Consider the following 17,482-nt stretch of genomic DNA (forward strand, 5'->3'; position numbering starts at 1 on the left):
ACCCGAAGTTAAATATTCTAACTAATTGGGGATTCGAATTGTAACAAGGTTTTAATACTTTGTTTAATGAATACACCAGGTTATCGACTGCGTGTAAACCAAGGTTTTACTACTTTGTTAACAATTACACCAATTACCCTTGAATGTAATTTCACCCCTGTTTTAATTATTCTAGTGGCTATTAATCCATTCCCGTGTCCGGTTAAATGAACGATTATTCGTACATATAAATACCCCGCCCATCGTGTCCGATTGAGTGTATATGGTAATTTATAGGGACGCCCAATTGTAAATCTTTATATTAACATTAACAAACTATCAATTAGTTAAACAAATATAAAGCCCATTAATAGCCCATAGTCTAATTTCCACAAGTGTCGTTCTTTTGTCCAAACCCCAATTATGGTACAAAGTCCAATTACCCAATTTTAGTAATTAGCCCAACATCATGATTACTTCGTTTTAAATAAGCATAATAATAACTTAGCTATGAGACATTAATGTAAAAAGATTGAACATAACTTACAATGATTAAAAATAGCGTAGCGTTACACGGACAGAATTTCAACTTACACCCTTACAATATTCGCTAACATACCCTTATTATTAGAATTATAATTAAAATTAAAATATAAAATATAAATATATATATATAATTTACGTATGATAAGAAGAAGAAAAAGATGATGAAAATGATCAGATTTCGGTTTGCTTTATAGGGAGTTTCAAAACTGGGGGCTCCGCGACTCACGGCCATTTTGGCCTTCAAACTCCGCGAGTCGCGGAGAATGAAATTACAGCTCAGTCCCTTGGAGTCTTTCTCTGCCGACGGTTTTTATTTATAAATATAATATATATATAATTAATATAATTAATTATATATTATATTATATTTATATACATAGTTAACTTGTAATTTTTAATCCGTTGCGTCGAGCGTTAAGAGTTGACTCTGGTCCCGGTTCCGGATTTTCGAATGTCCTTGCGTACAATTTAATATCTTGTACTTTGCGTTTTGAATCTTGTACTCTTGTAATTTCGAGACGTTTCTTATCAATAATTGGAACCTTTTTGATTGTCTTTTGTACTTTTGAGCTTTTTGGTCGTTTGCGTCTTCAATTCGTCGAATCTGTCTTTTGTCTTCACCTTTTATTATTTAAACGAATATCACTTGTAAATAGAACAATTGCAACTAAAAGCTTGTCTTTCTTGAGGAATAATGCTATGAAATATATGTTCGTTTTTAGCATTATCAAATATTCCCACACTTGAGCGTTGCTTGTCCTCAAGCAATATTGTCTTGAAATACTAGAATCACTTCTTTATTCTTCACACTTTGTACATCAGTGATTTCTATAAGGCGGTATAAACAATGGTAGTAACGATATGGTTTACAGTCCCACATGACTATAAAAATTTAGATCCATTAAGGAAATTGGATCTTTATGAAAACATTTGATCTTTTGAAAATTAAATCTAGTTTTTACCCTAGATAAGTTTTCCGGAATAACCCTTTACCGGTGTTTGCAAAATATTTTTGTGGGTTTGGTGGGTTTCAGATTTGAAAATTTTAGCTCAAAACTTGCGGTTTTGTGTCACCCACTTGCTAACCTTGTATTTGGAAAGCAACACGTCCAGTTTAATTGTCCCGTATATTACCTTTCGGTAAACTACCGTCCGGTTGTAAAGGAAAGCGTTGAACAAGCAACTGTTAAGGCAATGTCCCCTGACATGCTTTTAATTATGGTCTATAACGTGTCGGACGCAATTACTATCCTTGGTAGGAGCAATAGTAAAGTTCACCCTTATGATTTTTCGGTATGGCACAAGGTCCTGTCTTTGACCACTATGCAACCACCGTTCTTACGGTTGACACCCGATTTAGTTCAGGTGACCTAATGAATTCCAGGTGAATTCCGAAGATTTTACGTTCAATGGTAATGAACGCATTGAAAATAGGTTTTCAGAAAACAAATCGGTTTATAATTTTGATCAAAATATTTTCTCGTTCAAGCTCGAGTTTAGATATCATTGAATTCCATGAGTTTGTAATTCTCAATCTTTAAGGTCAATCTCAAGGATTGAGTGATATCAGTCTTAAAAGCTGATTTTTAATCTTTAAGGAGATTATCCTTTCTGGGGATCTGATTCATTAGTCTTGTCCAGCTAATTTGCATGGTGCCCCCCCCATTGTACGAGATAAATCCTTCTCATGGTTAGGATAAATCTGACCACTTGGCGACCCTGTTTAATGCTGAGGTCCGTGGATTTCCTGCTGATTTTAGTGATGACTTTTCTAGATTTTTCGTCAACCTACAGCTGGTCTGGACGACAACTTCATGACCTAAATCAAGAAGCGCGTGTCTTTTTCGGAAGACTTTACTTCCTTTTAATGATGGAATTGATTCATCGTGTAGATCCATCTCTTCTTTTCTTTCATCGGGTAAAACAGTTTAGTTTAGCCCAAAGCAAAAGTATTTTCAGTTATTTGTTACAGAAATATGTGACATATGTTTAAGATAACTTGGTAAATTTTCCCATACTTGGCTTTTATTTTCCTTTTTATCGTCCTCTATTCCATTTTAAATGAATTTTAACATTTTGGTTTGTTTCTCAATTTATGTCCTTTCTGAGGTAACAATAATTTCGGTGTTAAAACCTAGTTTTATCGTTCATAAATATGTATAAACATGATTTCGAGTTCATTTAATTGAAAATTTTGAAAAATTTTACTAGAATTGGGTAGTTAGTATATAAGACTAGGGCTGTTCTTTTTTTTATCAGAGAGCACTAGATTCTAATACAACTACTGCTTTACTAGTATTTTTAATGGTAACCAAGTGTTTAAGATAAAAATTTTAAAATCCGAAAGAATTTAACCCCTTCCCACACTTAAGATCTTGCAATGCCCTCATTTGCAAGAAATCAGTAACAATTTAAATTATTGAGGGTGATTAGTGTGATAATGATTAAATTTTTACCAAAGTTTCCAAATATATTGGCGTTTGTTTGCTGAATGATAAATGGTGCACATCATTTGTTCATTCCGTCTTGTTGTTATTTCACATATATTTTGCATCTTGTCGTCAAAATTAGTTGCTTTTGCTGAACTTAATGCCAGTCTTTGAAAATGCGTTGTTTTACCCTGTTGTGTACATAAGATAAACTGCAAACATATATACATATTTTTGAAGTTTGGTATATTACCCCACATTCAAAAATTATTAAAATCTAAGAATAAAAGTTAGATAATTATAAAAATGATTACAATATTAACAAAAGTATTAAACGTATCAATAATTACAAATTACAAAATAAATAAAACTAAGTATACTAGGGATGATACTGGTACCAATAGGGGTTCCAGGCATAACCATAGGTGCTATAGAATGCTTCGGCAGGGTCATACGTAGGATACGGTGGCTGCATCTCTATAGACCAGGGAGGGAAGATGGGTTTCGGTGTAGGAATATAGTTTCTACCTATATGTTGGCAATGAGGTATGATTTGGTTCTGATGAACTTGCCAATCTTCAAATGCTCTCTGTCTAGCATTTTCGTATTCCTGAGAAGCTATAAACCTTTGCATTTCTTGCATCTCATTCCCCCCTCCTACATTACCTTGCTGTTGGTTTCTCTCCACCTGTGGATGTCTACCATGGTATCGTACTGCGGCGTTATTTCGCCTCTTCAAAACTTTTGCACCATGGTATACATTTAAACCTATAGTATCGCGGGGTTCTGGTTCTTCTACTAATAATCCCCCCGACTTATATCCACACCGAGATATTCACCAATCAAAGTAATAAAAATACCACCTCCTATTATGCTATGCGGTCGCATCCCCCGAACCATAGCTGATAAATAATAACCCACACAATATGGTATACTTACAGTGCTTTGTGGGTCTCGAATACACATATGGTAAAACAAATCCTGTTCATTTACTTTTTCCTTGTTCTTACCCCTTTGTGTAATCGAATTAGCTAAAAACCTATGTTTCACTCTTAATTCGGCTCTATCTATATCCAAATAAGAGTAATTTCCCCCTTTGAAACGGTGATGGCTTGTCATTTGACTCCACACACCGTGTGTATCAAAATTTTCATCTATCTTTCTACCGTTTAGTATCAATCCTCTACAATCGGCAGACGCTAACTCCTCAGGCGTATATATACGTAAAGCCTGAGCCATGTCCAGTAAAGACATGTGGCGCATCGAACCGCCTAACAAAAATCTAATAAAAGAACGATCAGTTAAACTAGCTACCCGATCATTCAACTCTATACTACATAACAATTCTTCACACCATACTTTATATACAGGTCTACGCATGGTGAATAAACGTACCCAGTCATTAAAAGAAGAATTACCATACCTCTGTACAAGTAATTCCCTAATTGGCCCGGCCAATTCTACAGCTTCTAAGGGTCCCCATTCTATGACCCTCGGTACCTCAACAACCTTAGAATGAAGAGTATGCAAACCCCTTTGATATTTTGGATAATCTATCCAAAGTCTGTCAAATCTCAGGTTCGGGTGCAACTCTTCCAAGTGCATATCAGAAAAGGTCATGACTGGATGAGGTATATCCTGCTTGTAGTAGTTATCCACCTCTCGTTGTTCCAAATTCTCAGCAGGAGCATTGCGGGCTTGGGATGAAGATTCACCCCTTTCATTCTGCAAAACACATCAAACACAATTTTTGTGCATCCAAATATGCATTAGTGTCAGCAAAATCATCAATCAAAATAATTACAATGACATTATCAATTTATATCAAACTTAAGCTCATTTTCACATTTTTATCAAATCTACACTTTTTCAAATAAGCATATACGAAAATGTTCGCCAAGTTCATAAGCATTCAACTCAAATAACATGTCAAAATAATCATTACTAGCAATTAAACAAGTCTCAAATGGCATTATCTTTCAAAAATCAAGTTCATGAATTTTTAGACTTGAAAAAGTCCACTTTAATTCTCAAAATCATATTTAGGCTCAAAGTTTGGATCATTTAATTACCTAAACATGTTACACAACTTATTTTAGCAACAATTCATGACAAAAATCGGCCATAACCTGTTTATATCAAAAAGCCCCAATTTTGCTCAAGAACACAAACCCTAGATTACTCAAAATTTGAAGTTTAAGGCTTCTAATCATGTTAAACAGCATCAATCTAGGTTATACAAGCATAATACATAAATAATTTAAGCCTAATTACACTAAAAAGCATCAAAATCAAATTGGGAAAAAAATGACTCAAGAACACCAAATTTCGGATTAAATGGTGTTTAGGTGTAGAAATTTACCGTTTTTCTTGAGTAATTCTTAGATAGCATCCTTCTCAACATGATTTTAGCAAAAGATTTGATGATTAACGGTTAAAAATTGTGATTTTGGGGTTTTTTTCTCGGGTTTTTTCGTGCAGAATTCGCAGTATGTTTTTGTTTTGGGTTGGGGACTGATCTGTTCTGCGGGTATATTTTTTTTTCTGATTTTTAGTCCCTCCGCGACTCGCGGTGAATAACCCTTCAAACTCCGCGAGTCGCGGAGTTTGATATATATATATATATATATATATATATATATATATATTTTTTTTTTTTATAATCATTAACTTATAAAACAATTAAGTATTTAATTTTTAAAATTTTGTTTCCCTTGTTATTTAGGACGAGGTCGTTTCGGGTCGATGTCCTAGTCCGTCCTTCGACAAAATTTTAAAATTTGTCTTTTTGTAGCGATTGTTTTAAAAGCTTAGATTTTTGAGTTTTTTCAATGTTTTTGGCATACTTTAATTCAATAAGATTAAAAATAATGATAATAAAAGTTCTCGTCCCTCCCTCGGGTAAAGCAATTTCGGTTCAAAGACCTAGTCTTCAACTTACGACGAATTTTAAAAATCATATTCTTAACTTAATGAGATAAAGTAAATTTTTGTTTTTAAATTCACACAACTTAAATATAAAATTCAAAATTAATATTAAAAATTCACACCAAACTTAAAATTTAAAATGCATAAAATTAAAAATTTATATTTTAAAAATTAAAAGTTCACACCAATCTTAATTTAAAAATTCATATTATAAATTCACACCAAACTTATATTAAATTTTTTTTTTTTTAAATATTTACTATTTTAAAAATATTGATTTTACAAAGTTTACAATATTAATTTAAGATTTAAATATTAATTTTAAAAACATGGTAAAAATAAAATTAAAAATCTTTTTGTCTTTTTATCCCACTTTAATCAATCAAATATTATCAAAAATATGCGCCCCTCTTTTCGGTAAAGTAATTTCGGTTCCAAGACCTAATTTAACTCATGACGAATTTTTGAAATATTTTGTGTTGATTGATTAAAGATATTTATACCTTAAGAATAAACGTTAAATTTCGCAGTGATGTAATAAATTTTTGAATGATATCAATAATTTCGGTCGCCAAACCTAATTTTATTCAATACCAATTTAATACTTTTTAGCGAACAAATTAGCGTTTATTATCAAAAGGTTAAAAATAAAAATAAAAATAAAAACTGTACAGACATACCTGTGAAATAGATTTCTTAGTTATATGATCTATCCCATTCATAAGATAGTCGGTTTAATTGGTTTTCCATGGCTACATCGGCGTAACCTCGAGCATTCAGTGTCTTTTCTTCTAAACATATGAACGGTCCGTCTCTGCATAAAGTAACAAATTCGGTATTTGAATTGGTTTGATTATTTGAACATTTACCTCCATGTGACCATTTTCCGCATTTGTGACATCTTTCTAGGTGTCGTGCTCTTCTTTTCGCTGCGGATTTTGATTTTCCTTTACCAAATTGTAACTTATTATCTTCGCATTTGGATTCTTTTCTAACTCCGTCCATTCTTTCTCTGATTACTGATACTAATTCACTCGGTAGTATGTCATTATTTCTTTTAGTGATCAAAGCGTGTAGCATTAGACCATGGTTTAGTTCACAGGCAGTCTTCATTTTGTAAAAACCTAAAAAAAATAAAAATTCAGAATGGGGGGAGAAGACTAGTTCTTTAGGGTCTGCTAGGGAAAGACCATTCGGGTTCCATTTTCGAGAACTATACGAAAACAGACAATCTAACTCTAACAGAAATACATATTATCCTTTAAAGACTTGATTCTCCCCACACTTAGTTAGCTGTGGTGTCGAAATTGTGATTAACTTCGCTGTCGACTTCCATCGGACCATGTATGTAATGTTTAACTCTGTGACCATTAACTTTAAATTCAATCCCATTTGAATTTATTAATTCTATCGTTCCGTATGGGAAAACTCTTTTGACTATGAATGGTCCAGACCATCTTGATTTCAATTTTCCAGGAAATAGCTTGAATCGTGAATTGAAAAGAAGAACTCTGTCTCCTTCTTTAAATTCTTTTGAACTTCTGATTCTTTTATCATGCCATTTCTTCGTTCTTTCTTTATAGATTAACGAATTTTCGTATGCTTCATGTCTTAATTCTTCTAATTCGTTTAGTTGACTTAATCGTAGACGTCCGGCTTCATGTAAATCAAGATTACATGTCTTCAAAGCCCAAAATGCTTTGTGTTCAATTTCTACTGGAAGATGACATGCTTTTCCATAAACAAGTCTAAAAGGTGTGGTTCCAATTGGAGTTTTGTAGGCTGTTCTAAAAGCCCAGAGTGCATCCTCCAATTTAATGGACCATTCCTTCGGATTTGATCCTACGGTTTTCTCTAGAATACGTTTTAAAGCTCGGTTGGTATTTTCAACTTGTCCACTTGTTTGTGGATGATATGCGGTGGAGATTTTATGAGTTACTCCATATCTTTTAAGAACTTTCTCAAGTTGATTATTACAGAAATGAGTACCCCGATCACTTATTAAAGCTTTCGGTGTTCCAAACCTTGCAAAAAGACGTTTTAAAAAATTGACTACAACTCGTGCATCGTTAGTTGGGAGAGCTTGTGCTTCCGCCCATTTAGATACATAATCAATGGCTACGAGTATATATAGATTATTATTAGATTTTGGAAATGGACCCATAAAGTCAATACCCCAAATGTCAAATACTTCACATACTTGGATGACATTTTGTGGCATTTCATCACGTTGACTTATTTTTCCGGCCCTTTGACATGCATCACAGGATTTGCAAAGAAGGTGTGCGTCTTTGTAAATTGTAGGCCAATAGAATCCAGCTTCATAAACTTTTCTTGCTGTTAGTTGAGGCCCATAATGCCCTCCTGTTGGTCCTGTGTGACAATGGTTTAAAATTTTACTAGCTTCATCTCCAAATACATATCGGCGTATTATTCCATCGGGACAACTTTTAAACAGATGTGGATCTTCCCAGAAATAGTGTTTTATATCACTGAAGAATTTCTTTCGTCTTTGGTACGATAATCCTTTTTCAAGGAATCCACAAACTAAGTAGTTTGCATAGTCTGCAAACCATGGGATTTCTTTATAATCTATCTTCAATAGATATTCATCAGGAAAGTTGTCTTGTATGGCTGATTCATTTAGAACTTCTAATTCGGGATTTTCAAGACGAGAAAGATGATCAGCGGCGAGATTTTCTGCTCCTCTTTTATCTCGGATTTCAATATCAAACTCTTGTAAGAGTAAGATCCAACGGATTAATCTTGGTTTAGCATCTTGTTTTGAAAATAGGTATCTAAGAGCAGAATGGTCGGTATAGACCACCGTTTTTGCTAGAACGAGATATGATCGAAATTTGTCAAAAACAAAGACAATAGCAAGGAGTTCTTTTTCAGTAGTTGTATAGTTTGTTTGTGCTCCTTGTAACGTCTTACTAGCATAATATATAGGTTGAAATCGTTTTTCAATCCTTTGTCCTAAAACGGCTCCCATTGCAAAATCACTTGCATCGCACATTAGTTCAAATGGTAGATTCCAATTTGGTGTTATCATGATCGGTGCATTAGTGAGTTTCTCTTTAAGAATATTAAAAGATTTGATACACTCATCTGAAAAGATGAATGGCGCATCTTTTTCTAGGAGTTTATTCATAGGAGTGGCAATTTTAGAAAAATCTTTTATGAAACGTCGGTAAAAACCGGCATGCCCTAGAAAACTCCTAACTCCTCTAACATTGGTGGGATGTGGAAGTTTAGCAATTACATCTACTTTAGCTCTATCCACTTCAATTCCTTCTTTTGAAATTTTATGTCCAAGAACGATGCCTTTTTTAACCATGAAATGGCATTTCTCCCAATTAAGTACTAGATTTGATTTTTCGCATCTAATTAGCATTCGTTCCAGATTAACTAGACATGATTTAAATGTATCACCGAAGACTGAAAAGTCATCCATGAAAACTTCCATGCATTCTTCTATCATGTCGTGAAAAATCGCCATCATACACCTTTGAAAGGTTGCAGGGGCGTTACAAAGTCCAAATGGCATGCGTTTGTAAGCAAAAGTACCATAAGGGCACGTGAATGTGGTTTTCTCTTGGTCCTCGGGTGCTATTGGAATTTGAAAATATCCGGAAAATCCATCTAGAAAACAATAGTAGCTATTTCCGGCTAATCTTTCCAACATTTGATCAATGAAAGGTAAGGGAAAGTGATCTTTTCTGGTGGCGTCATTTAATTTTCTATAATCAATACATACACGCCATCCTGTTACAGTCCTAGTAGGAATAAGCTCATTTTTCTCATTTGTAATGACAGTCATGCCACCCTTCTTAGGCACGCATTGAACTGGGCTTACCCATGGACTATCAGAAATTGGATATATCAAACCTGCATCTAGCAGTTTAATAATCTCTTTCTTAACTACATCTTGCATATTAGGATTTAGTCTTCGTTGGCGTTGCACATACGTTTTATGACCTTCTTCCATAAGGATTTTATGTGTGCAATACGAAGGACTTATTCCTTTAATATCATGAATCTTCCATGCAATGGCTGGTTTATGAGCTTTCAACACAGAAATGAGTTGTGATTTCTCATTTTCAGTAAGAGAAGACGATATTATTACAGGTAATTCAGATTCACCATGTAAATAAGCGTATTCCAAATGGTTTGGAAGTGGCTTTAACTCTAATTTCGGAGGTTCTTCTATCGATGATTTATATCGATATCTGTCTTCTTCTTTTAGCATTTGAATTTCTTCTATTGTTAGTTCATATCCATTAGCTATAAGTGTAGCTAACATTTCAGCTTCATCAATTGGTTCATTACCTTCTCCTAAAGAACATTCTCCTGTTCCTTGTAATTCTGGAAATTCTTCTAATAATTCTGCATGTGCATCTATAGTTTGAATATAATAACATGTATCATCTGCAGATTGTGGTTGTTGCATTGCTCTATCAACTGAAAAGGTAACACTCTCATCCTCTATACTTAGGGTCAGTTTCTTACCGAACACGTCTATCATTGCTTTAGCCGTGTTTAAGAATGGTCTTCCTAATATGAGAGGAACTTGAGAATCTTCTTCCATGTCCAGAACAACAAAATCTACTGGAAATACTAAAGTACCAACTTTAACTAGCATGTTCTCCATTATCCCTCTAGGATATTTTATTGATCTATCGGCTAGTTGTATGCTTATTCTGGTTGGTTTCAATTCTCCAAGGTCTAGTTTAGTGTATAGTGAATACGGCATTAGATTTATACTAGCACCTAAATCTGCTAATGCTTCTATTGAACTAAGACTACCCAGAAAACATGGAATTGTGAAACTTCCTGGATCAGATAGTTTTACTGGTATCTTATTCAACAGTACTGCTGAACAATTAGCATTCATAGTAACAGCCGAGAGTTCTTCCATTTTCTTTCTATTCGTGATCAGATCTTTCAAGAATTTAGCATATCTTGGCATTCCTGGAATCACATCAATGAAAGGAAGATTTACATTTATCTGTTTAAACATATCCAAGAATTTGGATTGCTCGGCTTCAAGTTTCTCTTTCTTCATTTTACTCGGGTAAGGAAGTGGTGGTTGGTATGGTTTAACATAAGGTTTATCCTTAACTTTGTTATCTTCATTAACCTTCTCAACTACTGGTTCTTTTTCCTTATCTTGATCAGGTTGTGGTTCTTGTGGAGTAGGAATGGCTTCATCAGAAGTTACAGGTATTTCAGGTGGTTTAAGTGTTGTACCACTTCTTGTGGTAATGGCTTTAGCTGTTTCATTTCGGGGGTTAGCATTTGTATCGCTCGGTAAACTTCCCGGTTTTCTTTCACCTATTAATCTTGCTAGGTTACTTACTTCTTGTTCCAGATTTTGAATAGAAGCTTGTTGATTTCTAAATGCTTGAGCATTTTGTTCATTGGTTTGTTTCTGAGATGTAAAAAACTGCGTTTGAGTTTCAACTAGCTTCGTCATCATATCTTCTAAATTCGGCTTTTTATCATCGGTTTGTTGTGGTGGTTTGTTTTGAAAATTAGGTCTTTGCTGATTATAAGTATTATTGGATACTTGTTGATTGCTAGGACCTTGTTGGTTGTTGTATGGAATATTTCGGTTATAATTCTGGTTTTGATTGTAAATTGGTCTTGGCGGTTGATAATTATTCTGATAATTATTTCCAGGCCTTTGGTTTATGTATGAAATATTCTCTCTTTGTTCCATTGTTAATTCAATACTGAGACAATCTTTTGTCAAATGTGGTCCTTGATAAGGCTAAAAAGGAACATATATTTCATAGCATTATTCCCCAAGAAAGACAAGATTTTAGTTGCAATTGTTCCATTTTCAAGTGATATCCGTTTATATTAAATAAGTGCGAAGACAAAAGGCGAAAATGACGATTTGAAGACACAAAGGTCCAAAAAGCTAAAAAGTACAAGATACAATTCAAGAGGTTCAAATTATTGATGAGGAACGTCTCAAAATGACAAGAGTACAAGTCACAAAACGCAAAGTACACGATATTAAATTGTACGAAAAGGCGTTCGAAAATCCGGAACCGAGGCATGAACCAACTTTCAACGCTCGACGCAACGGAGCTGAAAGTACAAGTCAACTATGCACAAGAATATAATATAATATTTAAATAATTCATAATAAGAATAATATTATATAATAAAAAGTTGTTAATTGAGCATAGTTCAGGGGTCATAAGTGAAAATTCAAATTAATCATTTGCCTATAAAAGGCCATGTAATCGATGAATTTAAGTACACCTTTTCTTTCTTTCTTCCTTCTGTAAAGAAATATATATTTATATTATAATTTTAATTTAAGTTAATTTTAATAATAAAGTTATGGTTTAGTTGGGTTAATGTAAGAAATGTTTTACGGGTTTTAAAGTCGAAACTCTGCCCGTGTAACGCTACGCGATTAATCACCACTGTAAGGTATGTTCTTCCTTTTTAAATTAATGTATCGTAACTAAGTTATTATTATGCTTATTTGAGCCGAAGTAATCGTGATGTTGGGCTAAAATATTAAGAAGGGGTTATTGAACTTTGGACCATAATTAAGGTTTGGGCAAAAGACCGACACTTGTGGAAATTGAACTATTGACTATTAATAGATGGGGGGTATTGTCTAATTGAGTGACAACTCATTGGAGTCTGTCGAACCTATCTTCAAATTAATTAACCTAATAATTAATAATGATTATGGTTGTCCTATTTAGTGATGTTCATATGGAATCTGTTATAATCATTTAATTAATCAATTGGGTTGGGTAATTGATTATTCATTCTGATCAAGTGGATGAATTAATATTCATAAACTAATTAAAACAGGAGTGGATTACATACAGTGATAACTGGTGTAATTGTTGACAGAAGTGATAACTGCGTCACAGTTTAAATCCTTAATCAGTTGAAATATTTGACTTCGGGTATAAGGGTAATTTGACGAGGATACTCGCACTTTATATTTATAACCGATGGACTATTATGGACAAAAACCAGATAGACGTATCAAATAAACCAGGACAAAGGACAATTAACCCATGGTAATAAATTAAAATCAACACGTCAAACATCATGATTACGGAAGTTTAAATAAGCATAATTCTTTTATTATATTTCTCATCGTATCTTTATTTACTGTCATTTTATTACTCGCAATTTTATTTACTGTCATTTTATTTATTGTCATTATTTTACGCACTTTAATTATCGTCATTTATCTTTACGCTTAAAATATAGAATCGACAAACCGGTCATTAAACGGTAAAACCCCCCTTTTATAATAATATTACTACTTATATAATTATATATATTTTGTATAAATATAGTTAAAAATATAGTAAGTATCACCAGCTCCCTGTGGAACGAACCGGACTTACTAAAAACTACACTACTCTACGATTAGGTACACTACCTATAGTGTTGTAGCAAGGTTTAGGTATATCCCATCCGTAAATTAATAAAACTTGTGTAATTTTGTATCGCTTTTCGTAATAAAAATAAGTATATTTCGTACCCCTTCGCTTTAACATCAGTCCTCCACACTGCTCACAACTAATTCGTATTGAGTGAATATCTTTAGTCATCTTTTCCATTCGTCTCTCCACAGCATCTATCTTTGCGGAAATGGAATCTAAGTCATGGCTAGAATCGGCTCTAGCTGCTTTAGATGATCTAATGATGTCTTTTTCTTGGTGCCACTCATGTGAGTGGGAAGCAGTGTTATCAATAATTTTGTAAGCATCAGTTTCGGTTTTCTTCATAATAGAACCACCAGCTGCTATATCTATGTCTTTTCTTGTAGTGATGTCGCATCCTTGGTAGAATATTTGTACTATTTGACAGGTGTCTAAACCATGTTGCGGACATCCTCTTAATAACTTTCCATATCTTGTCCACGCCTCATATAGAGTTTCATTTGGTTTCTGTGTGAACGTAACAATTTCTGCTTGAAGTCTTACGGCTTTAGATGCAGGAAAGAATTGTTTAAGAAATTTGTCAACTAAAACGTCCCATGTATCGATCGCCCCTTCAGGTAACGATTCCAACCAATCTTTGGCTTCTCCCTTTAAAGTCCAGGGAAATAACATGAGATATATCTGTTCATCCTCCACTTCTCGGATTTTAAATAGTGTGCAGATCCTATTAAAGGTACGTAGATGTTCATTTGGATCTTCCTTAGGCGCACCACTAAATTGGCATTGATTAGTCACCATGTGTAGAATTTGTCCTTTGATTTCATAATCTGGTGCATTAATGTCTGGATGAGTAATTGCGTGACCTTGGCCAGTGCGTTTAGCTCTCATTCGGTCTTCCATACTTAAAGGTTCCAGATTTTCCATAATTGAATTTGTTGAATCGGTATCACTAGATGATTCTGATTTAATGGTTCGTTCCTCAACAATCTCTGTTTGAATGATTGGTGGCTCCGGAGGAAAGTTTAATGGTTCAGGATCTACGAACCGTTCCTGAATATTTTCCGGATTCTCAATTGTGAGGTTGGTTTCAAAAAATGGATTATCGGAAATTTGAACTGAAGTACTTGGTCTACTGGATGACGATTCTAAAGAAAAATCAACGGCGGTAATATTTGCTAAATGTCTTGATCTAGTTACAGGTGGTGAACGTACAAAAGGTGATGAACGTCTTGCTCGGTGCATTCACTGAATATCCTATTAGTTTTTAAAAGGAAAGAAAAATTATAATAAGTTATCCAATCAATAGACTTTTCTGATTTTGCCCACGTTTCGAATAGCCAAAAGATGCAGCAGAGGGGCAGGATTCGTTTGGTCTCAATATAATTGAGGACTGTTTGGCTCCAATAACCCGGTCCACGTACAAATCCAACTATTACTACGAACCAGAAAATTTTGATGTCTATTAATTTAACCACTTAAAATAAATTTTCGTAATTTTAAGAAATTTAGATAAGAAGTAGAATAAAAATCTATGTCCTAAAACTAGAATAGCGAGAAATAAGAAAGAAAAAGAGTTCGTCGAAAAAGGTTGAAAAAGAAAAAATGGTTGAAAAATAAAAGGTGACGGAAAAATAAAAGAAACTTATAAAAACTTAAAAATACTTGACTAACCTAACCTTATTACTACAACTAACTTAAAATTATAATCGCAAATTGAAATTACTAATTGGAATGATAATTGATACATAGGTAAAAGTCGTCTAAAAATATTAAAGCTTACAGGAAAAACTAAATCCCAAATGGAAATAACTTAAAAAGAAACTAAAACTTAAAAAGGCGTCGCAAAATTCTAAAGTACCTAAATCTTAGTCTAAAGAAAAAGCACTTAAGGAATTCTACGTCAAAGCCTAAAAATCTAGGAGTAAAAATGACTATAGCAAAAACTAAGTTTAAAACTAAATATGAGCTAAAAATACAAAAGTTATGCTACAACGATTAAAAAGGGACAAACTATAAAAATATACAAAAAGTTGTAAAAATTACAATTTTTATAAAAATATTATTTTTATATTATTTATTTTATTAAACTATTAATTTTACAATTTAATTAAACTTAATAAACTAAACTATAAATTAAATAAAACTTAAATTAAAATAAAACTTAATTATAATATTAATAATAATTAGGGTTAATAATAATTATAATTAATAATAATCCTTAATAAATGCAGTTTAGGGTTTCTGTCGGTGTCAGAGAAACTCCGCGAGTTGCGGTAATTTATAAAGAAAACCCCGCGAGTCGCGGGGTTCAGAAATTCAGATGACAGCTTATTAAATTCGACGCGTTTTTCTTTATTTATTTTTTTTATTTTTTGTTTTCTGTTTTTATATAAATAAAAGATATTTAAATAAAACTTATATTTTTATAAACTAAAATAAAAATAAAGAAACTTATAAAACTTAAATATTTAACAAAATCTTAAAAATACTTATATTTTTGTTTTTCTTTTTATATTTTTGAATAATTAAAACGTATTTTTACAAAAACGAATTTTAATAAAAGTTAACTAAAAATCTTTTTTTTTTTTTATATTAGCGTTGCGCTTCCGGCGTTTAATAGTTTCCCAGGCACCGGCGCCAAAAATACTTGATGTCGTAGGGGGTGTATACAAAATAGTATTATTTTTAGTGCGAAATACTATTAAATACGATACAATTTTACACAAGATATTTATTTATTTATAGAATGGATATACTTAAACCTTGCTACAACACTTATAGGCAGTGTACCTAATCGTAAAGTAGTGTAGTTTTTAGTAAGTCCGGTTCGTTCCACAGGGAAATCTTTAAACAAAGCTTAACGCTATATTAATTTACTTTTATAAAAATACAAACATATATCTAAGTAATTTTATTATAAAGGGGGGTTTTTACCGTTTAATGACCGGTTTGTCGATTTTAAAACTTTAGTCGCAGTTAAAACCTAATGTAAAATATTAAATAAATAAAAGACTTAATTTAAAGCGTAAAGTAAATAACGATAATGAAATTGCGAATAATAAAAGTGCGATAAAATAAAATTGCGATAATTAAAAAGTACGATAATTAAAAGTGCGATTAAATAACAATAAATAAAAGTGCGATAATTAGAAGTGCAATTAAATATAAAATAAAGGAAATTAAATATGAAATAAATGAATTATGCTTATTTAAACTTCCGTAATCATGATGTTCGACGTGTTGATTTTAGTTTTATGCCCATGGGTTAATTGTCCTTTGTCCTGGATTATTTAATATGTCCGTCTGGTTTTTGTCCATAACAGTCCATCAGTCATAAATATAAAGTGCGAGTGTCCTCATCAAATTATTCTTATACCCGAAGTTAAATATTCCAACTAATTGGGGATTCGAATTGTAACAAGGTTTTAATACTTTGTTTAATGAATACACCAGGTTATCGACTGCGTGTAAACCAAGGTTTTACTACTTTGTTAACAATTACACCAATTACCCTTGAATGTAATTTCACCCCTGTTTTAATTATTCTAGTGGCTATTAATCCATTCCCGTGTCCGGTTAAATGAACGATTATTCGTACATATAAATACCCCGCCCATCGTGTCCGATTGAGTGTATATGGTAATTTATAGGGACGCCCAATTGTAAATCTTTATATTAACATTAACAAACTATCATTTAGTTAAACAAATATAAAGCCCATTAATAGCCCATAGTCTAATTTCCACAAGTGTCATTCTTTTGTCCAAACCCCAATTATGGTACAAAGCCCAATTACCCAATTTTAGTAATTAGCCCAACATCATGATTACTTCGTTTTAAATAAGCATAATAATAACTTAGCTATGAGACATTAATGTAAAAAGGTTGAACATAACTTACAATGATTAAAAATAGCGTAGCGTTACACGGACAGAATTTCGACTTACACCCTTACAATATTCGCTAACATACCCTTATTATTAGAATTATAATTAAAATTAAAATATAAATTATAAATATATATATATATAATTTACGTATGATAAGAAGAAGAAAAAGATGATGAAAATGATCAGATTTCGGTTTGCTTTATAGGGAGTTTCAAAACTGGGAGCTCCGCGACTCGCGGCCATTTTGGCCTTCAAACTCCGCGAGTCGCGG

Source organism: Rutidosis leptorrhynchoides, chromosome 1 (genome assembly GCF_046630445.1).
Source record: "Rutidosis leptorrhynchoides isolate AG116_Rl617_1_P2 chromosome 1, CSIRO_AGI_Rlap_v1, whole genome shotgun sequence".
Lineage (NCBI taxonomy): Eukaryota > Viridiplantae > Streptophyta > Magnoliopsida > Asterales > Asteraceae > Rutidosis > Rutidosis leptorrhynchoides.